This window comes from Ammospiza caudacuta, chromosome 1 (assembly GCF_027887145.1).
Source record: "Ammospiza caudacuta isolate bAmmCau1 chromosome 1, bAmmCau1.pri, whole genome shotgun sequence".
Classification (NCBI taxonomy): domain Eukaryota; kingdom Metazoa; phylum Chordata; class Aves; order Passeriformes; family Passerellidae; genus Ammospiza; species Ammospiza caudacuta.
The window spans coordinates 39,779,107-39,787,121 of NC_080593.1; the positions used below are offsets into that span (position 1 = coordinate 39,779,107).

Consider the following 8,015-nt stretch of genomic DNA (forward strand, 5'->3'; position numbering starts at 1 on the left):
GCGCTGCTGCCTCCCGCCCTCCTCCTCACCCCCGGGCCGTCCCCCCCCCGCAGCCACAAAGGCCCGGAAAACAGATTAATAATAAAAAAATCTTCCCCTCCCTCCCGCCTCCCTCGTCCCCTCCCTCCCTCGTTCACTCCCTCCCTTCCCGCCCCTGGCGCGCGCGCGCGCTCCCGCGCAGATCCGCGCCCCCCGCACACACGCACACCCGGGGCTGGCCCGGCCCCCTCCTTCTTCCCCTCCTCTTTCCTCCCCGCGTCCCGGCGCTGCTCCCCCGCCGTCGCCTCCTCCCCCTCCTCTCCCCACACAAGCCCCGAAGTGCTGCCGCCGCCGGGACACCGCGCGTAGACAATAAATAACCGCGCCGGCCCCGCTCGGCGTCCGCGCCGCGGCCGCTTCTCCCCGCGCAGCCGGCCCGGGCCTCTTCTCCCCCCGGCGCCTTCTGCCCGCCAATCACGGGCCGGCCCGCCAATCGCGCGCTGGAGGCGGGAAGGCTGCGCGGGGCGCCGGCCAATCCGAGAAGCCAGAAGGAGAGGCCGCGTGTGACGTCATCGAGCGTGGCAACAGGGCGCGAAGGGGCCGCACGGGGGCGCTGCGGCGCGCGCGGGGGGCGGTGCGAGGGGAGGCGGAGCGGTCGGATCGGGATCGGGACGGGGATAGGGACAGGGATGGGGCGGCTGGATCGAGATAGGGACCGCGGAGAAGCAGTGCTCAGCTGCCGGGTCAGCGACGGGCTCCCTCAGCCCATCTTCCCGCTCTGCGACGCCGGGCAGGGAGATGCTTCCCTTTCCCGTGACCGCTCGGGGGAATTGGTGTGGGGACTGGCAGAGCACGGCTGTCCCGTTTCCCTGGTGCTCCGGGTGGATGATGCTGCGATGCGGGGCGGAGAACAGGTCATGCGGTAGGTGGGCCGGGTGTTCGGGGGCACGCCAGCCCCGTAACTGGTCCCTGCAATTGCCACCGCTGTGACCTGCGGCGGTAGCAGCAGGGTGGAAGTCCCAGGGCTCCAGGCAGGACGGTGTTTACAATCCACTGCCCTCTTCTGGGCTCTGGGGATCGCCCCAGGAGCGCTTTAACTCGGACAGCTCACGGACCTTTATCCTACATTTGAGCATCGCCGTGTGGAGTCTCATAGAGGGTCACACAGCACAGCACCCCGCTCTGTACACAGCACGCATCCCTGCGTAGTACAACACTATTTGCTGTTTTGAAAAAAATGCTGTGGCCAAAAACCATCTACTTCCTAGGTCGAACTGGTGTGTACAAAGCCCAAAATTCATGTCATTTTAGGTATCAGCACACAAAATATGTACAGTTTTACATACTTTGCACCAAATGTATATATATACTTATACATGTATAACTCTAAATATTATAATCAGATTTTTTTATGACAATGCTTCAACACACACAGCTTCTCAATTAGCAATTTTCATTCTGCTGTGTAAAATGCAAAGGACCTACCTAGCCCAGCCTGTTCCACTCCTTGAATTATTAAGAATGTAAAGTCTCAAAAGGAGGCATCAGTAGGAGCACTGCATCTGAACTAGTAGACAAATCAGGGAACCATTTCAAAGGAAGAGTAATAATTTAAAGGTTTTTCCTTTTGCAAAATGCTTTTCCTAAGGAGTAAAGGGATTGGAAATGGAGCAGCCACTTTTGAGGAGTCAGTAGTAATGTTCAATTATGCCTCAAGGGAAGGATCAGAAGAATTTCTAGTAAATATTGCTTATTTAGCATAATTTTACTCTGCCAGTTTCTAAGGAAGCTATTAAACTAATATCTAAGTGCTGCATAGGGATTATGGAAAATAATGGCATCTGCCAGAGGGAGAGTAAGTTATCTGTTCCAGCCTAGTTTCCAGCAGCTGCATGTACCTCTGAGCTGTAGGCTGTGTTTTCTTCGACTTTTGGCAAGGTAAAGAGTGTGTCTTGCAGAACCACAAGGTAACCCTTGCAGGGTTATGCCTAGTGCTTCAGAATTTTGAGCTTGCTAATTAGAACCATGTTGATTTTTTTTTTTTTTCCCAAAATCTCAAATTTATACGTAGGACCCATTAAAATGAATCACGTACAGGAAACTTCTGCAATGAATATTGTGTGGATCAGTGGAAACAGAAGGAATACATCTATTCAAAGCTTTTTACATCGGTAGAGAACCATTACTGTATTCAGCAGAAAAAGAGCAAGTCCCAAACAGTAGTGTACTATGTTTTCATGAGCTCCAGTTGTTTAGTAAATATGCAGTCCTTACTGTGGGAAGCTTGTCTTTTGCAATGTGAGCCAAGCAGAAGATAGCAATCTAACTTGAAGGCAGCCAATTCCACACATATTAGAGAGAGGCAGAGGGAGTTTCTTCTTGGCAGTTACTAGTCTTTGAACGTGCATGGTCAGACATGTTCAGTCAGTGTCACACTGGAGCAGATTTATGAGGAAATGCTGACGTTCCCTCAAGCATTTTCTTTAGTCTTTAAAATTACTTCGTCCAGGTTGGATTTTATTTAATTCTCATCCTATGCTACACTAGCTGCACAGCATGTTACTGGCTTATTGTTGATGTTGGTTTTGTCCCTAATACTTACATGTGTATACTGAGTGGTTACATTGCTAGTCATGTAGGATTGTGGGACAAAGTTCTCAAGAGACTAAAAGCAGCTGCTTCTGCGGGCTGCAGAGGTGAAGCAGTGAAATGAGATTGCTCTTCACATTTTAAGAGATCCCTGTTAAAACAAACATAGAAGTAGATTTGAGCATGAATCAAATTCAAGTGCCATAACATTTTGATAGGAGTGGAATTACTTTACTGGATGCGACCTGTCCGAATCATGCACTACCAGTACCTGTCAAATACTTCACACTTACTGTGTGACATTTTAAATTAATAATCCCCTTGAGATAGTACACACAAAGTCCTATTTCAATTCACTGGAGATTTACTTGTCCTCATAGTTGTACACCATAACATAACATAAATAGAAGTACCCTCAAGGCTTTCAAAACAATGATGTACTTAAATGATGTACCAGTTTCACTACTGCTCTTAGTAAGCAAAATATTTATTGTAATACTACTTTGTGTTCAATTATTTTAGCAGTAAGACAGCTATATGTATGATCTTTAAGCATTTCTATACTTGGTATGTACAAACTTCCCATCTGTTGTAAGTTATTTGCTGCTTCTAGTTTACTACTATCTAATAAAACCTTTTCTTTCTATGTGGCTTTTCTGGACTCAGATTTAAAGGGCCTAAAATGTGACTATTTGTGAAACTATGTACATTTATCTAATCTGTGAACATACTCAGATACAAGCACTTACTTAAATAACCGACCACAGCTCTCCTTTTTCTGCAAACTACACAGGAAAAAGCATAATTTTGTGCTAAAATATTTATGAAACTAAGTTGATGCCCATTACATTATACATTCCACATTGTATGTAGTTGTAATGAGGTATAAACAAACATTGCATATTTTAATACTAAATATCTACACTCGCAATAAAATAATTTTCATATTCTACTGCATTTTTAAATTTCATTATAATTCATTAACATAATTTTGAAATAATTGACCAAATTATTGAGTACGGTTGTGGCAGTACAATATGAGAGTGACTAACGTACTGTGTTGATTGTGGATGACCTTCCGGCCACGGTTCCAAAGTATTTAAGAGAAGTCTACCCATGGCTGGATCGCCTAATGATATGAATTTAGCCAGGTCACATGTTCTTACACAATTGCATCTCAAACACCTTTGTTGAGTCAGCAAGAGGCCACACTAGTGGTTTTCTGTGGGTGTGCACTGTCAATGCACTGCCCGACACTCTCAGCTGAACTGTGCCCAGGACTGCCACACCTGATGTATCCATGGCACTTTTGTTAGTAGCTGTTCCTGGGGCCAGACTGTTCCACAACCAGTCTCTTGAAAATCATCAGGTCATTTCCATCTTAATCCTCCAGAAACAATGTCCCACTTGTGACAGCTTGACAGAGGTATTGGATAGTTTAAACCCTGTTTACCCTCCAATTCTTCCTCTGGTGACTAACCTGTTAAGTGCTGTGCTGTTGGCAGAGGTGTGGAAAACTCAAATGGGGCATGCTGTGAATGCTACTGCCAGGTTGTTGCTGGGGAAGAGGTCCAGCAGAATCCCCAGGGTTAGCTCCAGGGACCCCTGGGCTCCATCCTGGACTGCCCATCTCATGGCTGGGACTGCTGCACTGACCCAGCTGAGCTCCTCCTGGATGGGACCACAGAATGGAGAAGGTGATGTATTTTGAGGTCTGTGCTGAACATACATGAGAGAGCAGTGGTCATCTCAGCAGTAATACTGAGCTGAGAGGAGATTGCTGTGATTTGGAGGCTGGAATCACCAACTGCATTATGGCATTGTTAATCAGTGTGGAGAACATAAACAGACAGCAAGGTCTGGGCATGCCATGCCATTCAGAAAGGCACTCCCTTGAGCTCAGGGTGATGAATACTGCAAAGCATGCTAGGCTTTCCTTGTGAAGCTTTTCTGATATTAGCCACATACTCCTTTCTTACTGTCCCTCTATCCCAGCCCCTCTGTAAAGGAGCTCTCTCTTTCCAAAGCAGAATTTTCTTTGGACTAAAAAATGCAAGTTTTTTCCTAGCAGTTCACCCAAACAAGGCTGTTTGGGCAAGAATATGTGAGTGGCAATTCATTTTTACCCAGCAAGACTCTTCTGGCTCACTGAAGGTATCCATTACTAGTATATTTCTCCAGTCTCCCAGACAGAAATCCATTATAGATTTTGAGTGAGTATCAAGACTGCTTCCTAATAGCAGAAGGTCATGTCTAGTCATTCCTGGAATGACAGGAAGGTGAAAGAGTTTTTTCTATACAAGGCACGTGTGGATATGTTGAGTCTGTGGGGAAAAGTGATGAGTGATGTAGACAGCAGAGAAGCCCACTATTCTGGGAAATGTCTGAAGATGGTACTTTGCTTTCTTGAGCTAAAATTCAACCACCTCTGACACATAATGTTTTGACTTATGAGGAGGAAATAGAAAGGGCAATTTCTGTACAGCTTCATAGTATCACCAGTTTTGACTAGAATCAATGATGACTAGGTCAGGGTGTGCATTTCCATTCCCTTTCTCAGAAGGGAGTTGTGTGGTTTTTGTGGTAACCCAAAAAGAGAAAAGTCTCAAGAAAGACCCAAGAGAGGCAGATGGCTCAATCTCCACCAAGGCAGAACATGTAACTGAAGTGTGGCCAGTGTACCCATGTAGTTTATGCTAAGGTCAAAAGAAAAAAGAGAAGGAGGCCACAAGTTTTGGAATACTTGAACAAATGAATGTCTGAGGCAAAGAGCAACAAGAGAGTTGGGTGAATGACCTGTGACCATCCTTCGGAAAGAGGATTAGGGTAGGGACACATGAGCTAATGATATACCTGAGCACAGAAAGTGGGGAAGACAAGAAGTAGTAACTAACAAAAAGAAAAGTCAGGGATTATTATGAAGGGTCCAGTCAGGCACAGAATAGCAGAACCACAGACAGACAGTTTGCACATACCTATCCAACAAATTAATGAAGAAACCCTCAGAGTAAATTTGTACTGGCAGCTTAAATTTAGACTGACGTAACGCTTTGAATTACTAGACCATGGTAGTTTTGATTTGGTACTAGATGGCCTAAAATCTGAATTACTCTTTTACAGCCCACAGCACAGGGAATGCGCTCATCATGTTCTTCTGACAATTACAAGAGAGTTTAGAAAAGGAAGCTTATATAATAATACTGTTTTGTGAGTATTCTTTTCTAGATGACTTAAGTTGTTATTCTTTCCAGTAACCTGTTCACTAATAATTCTCTTTGCTTAAATGCATTGTTTGAGATTACCTATGTCATCAGACTATTCTAAGCCTTTTGAGAATTAATTTTTCAGAAGTCTTTGAGAAAGTAATTAAAAAAAAAAATGTATGCTTCAACTAAAAAAAAAAGGGAATAGCAAAACAGGTAAAATGTGGCAAAGACTCAGCCACCCACTTAACAATAAATATCTGAATTTACAACTCCCTAGAAATTACTTGTTATAGATCAGCTATTCAACAGTTTCTTAAGTGGCCTCATTTATAACAATGCTCAGCAGCAGCAGTTCCTATTTATTTCAGTAGGAGTTGTGTAATTCAACAGCTTGGGTGATTGGGCAAGCAGTATTTTAAAATGGTCACTGCTAGCTGCTTCATGCACTTTTCTATTTTCTTTAGGTGTTATTATTATTAAGCAAAGGTGATCAGAAATTCATAAAAAAATCTTTTGTTATCCCTTTAGATCCTTTAACACATTGGTATTTCTGGGTCTTGAATGCTTCTCTCCCAGTACCATGCAGCTGTCCTGCATGATTTTTTTCAATAGTGGTATTTCTGGCTTAGCATTTTAGTCTTGCTGTATTTGCTAGGAGAATAGGTAAATAAAGCACCAAATGCAACACATTAAATATAATTTTATGTTTAGGTTACGGTCTCCTGTTCTATTTTCACCCAACTAACACTGCTTAAATTCTCTTCCCACTACATACCTTACATTACTCCAATCAGCTCTGCAGATTTTTCCTGTTCCTTAGTGCACTCCTATTTTCCTGAAAGAAATGTAGGAACACATTACCTCAGTTTTCAGATGAAGTAAAATCATCCAGATCAGTGGTTCTTATATGCCTCTTGCTCACTATGACCATAGCCACTGCTGGTAGAGGTAGCAGAAGTTGCAGCAGCAACAGCTTTCAGTACTGGCCAGGACAATGTGTTTGACTGCTTAGGCATCATTTAGCCAGCACTTAGCCATATTTTTATTAGAATCTGGGAATCTCAGTCTAGGTCTTCAGTCCAGCGTGGTTTCCAAAAGCGTCTTTCCATTTCTAAGCACCTCAGAAAGCTGCATCCTGTTCACAGCATTTCTTTCTTTGATTTAGAATTCTTGGCTGTCACCTGTGAAGAAGGAAAACAGTCTTTTGAATGACTTTGAATATATGTGCTTTAGTAATTTGTGAATTCACTTTATTGTTCTTGAAAAAAGTTTTTATCTACAGGATGTGTTAAAAGTAACTTGCTTTGATATACATATACCTGTGGGGGTTTTTAACCTAAACAATATGGATGCTGTAGTCCTCTTTATTTTATCTATTTATTTTTGAAATCTACTGTGGATTTAACTTGAACAACAGTAAAGAAAAATGTTTTTCATCAATGCAGTTTTTTTACAATATTCCTTCATTTCTTGCAAACAACAAAGCAAAGAAAAGGTACTGTATGTTTTTATTTTACTGACCGACCTAAGTGTCAAAAAAGACAGCATATCTATTTTTGCAAGAGATCTGTTAACTGTTATACTATAATCACATTCTTCATTTTTTAAAAATAATTTTGCAAGGAACAACTTAGTGATACTCCGTGTTCCTAGATAACAGCTAGAGAGAACACATTTCCTGTACTGTGCCTCATAGGAAGGTCATGTCAAAGTTTTACCATCATGCTATAGAACCATAATAACAACTCACCTTCCTTTTCATTTAGTTGGTTTTTACTGAGCTTTGTTATTCCACATATGCTCTTCCGCTGGAAACTTTTATTGCAGAAAGCCTTTGAAGAGTGGGAAGCTCTGAAGCTCTTGAAATTTATCTGAAAGTAATATGGTTCCTTTTACCTTGGTTTTTACTGCTGCTCACATTCTTCTATTTCCAGGTAAAAAGTACAATGAATTCGTCAGGTTTCCATGAAAAGGCAATACACATTACCCAGAAATTTCAACATAGTATCAGTTTCCATCCCATTCAACATTTTCCTTTTTCTAACTTGTCTTAAATTAGAAAATGGAGTTTATGTATCAATGTATTTTCTAGCAGGTTTTGAAATTATTTGACACTAATCATGTAAGAATCCCATTTACTTTGGAATACTTTACTTTCAGTACTAACGTTAGTTCTTTGGGAAAAGACAGATATATTATTACACATTCTTTTCTGTTCTGTACCCTTTGAGACACATTGGA

At 42.6% G+C, this 8,015-nt stretch overlaps 1 long non-coding RNA gene across 1 annotated transcript; it reads right to left on the bottom strand.

Annotated features, from left to right (window-relative positions):
* Positions 1-1,651: 1,651 nt before the first annotated feature.
* LOC131565168 (uncharacterized) lies at positions 1,652-7,726 on the bottom strand. The gene is made up of 4 exons (XR_009275435.1): positions 7,525-7,726; positions 6,550-6,955; positions 4,049-4,239; positions 1,652-2,719 (listed from the first exon to the last, which is right to left on the bottom strand). It is a non-coding gene; the product is annotated as an uncharacterized LOC131565168 (long non-coding RNA).
* Positions 7,727-8,015: the final 289 nt, after the last annotated feature.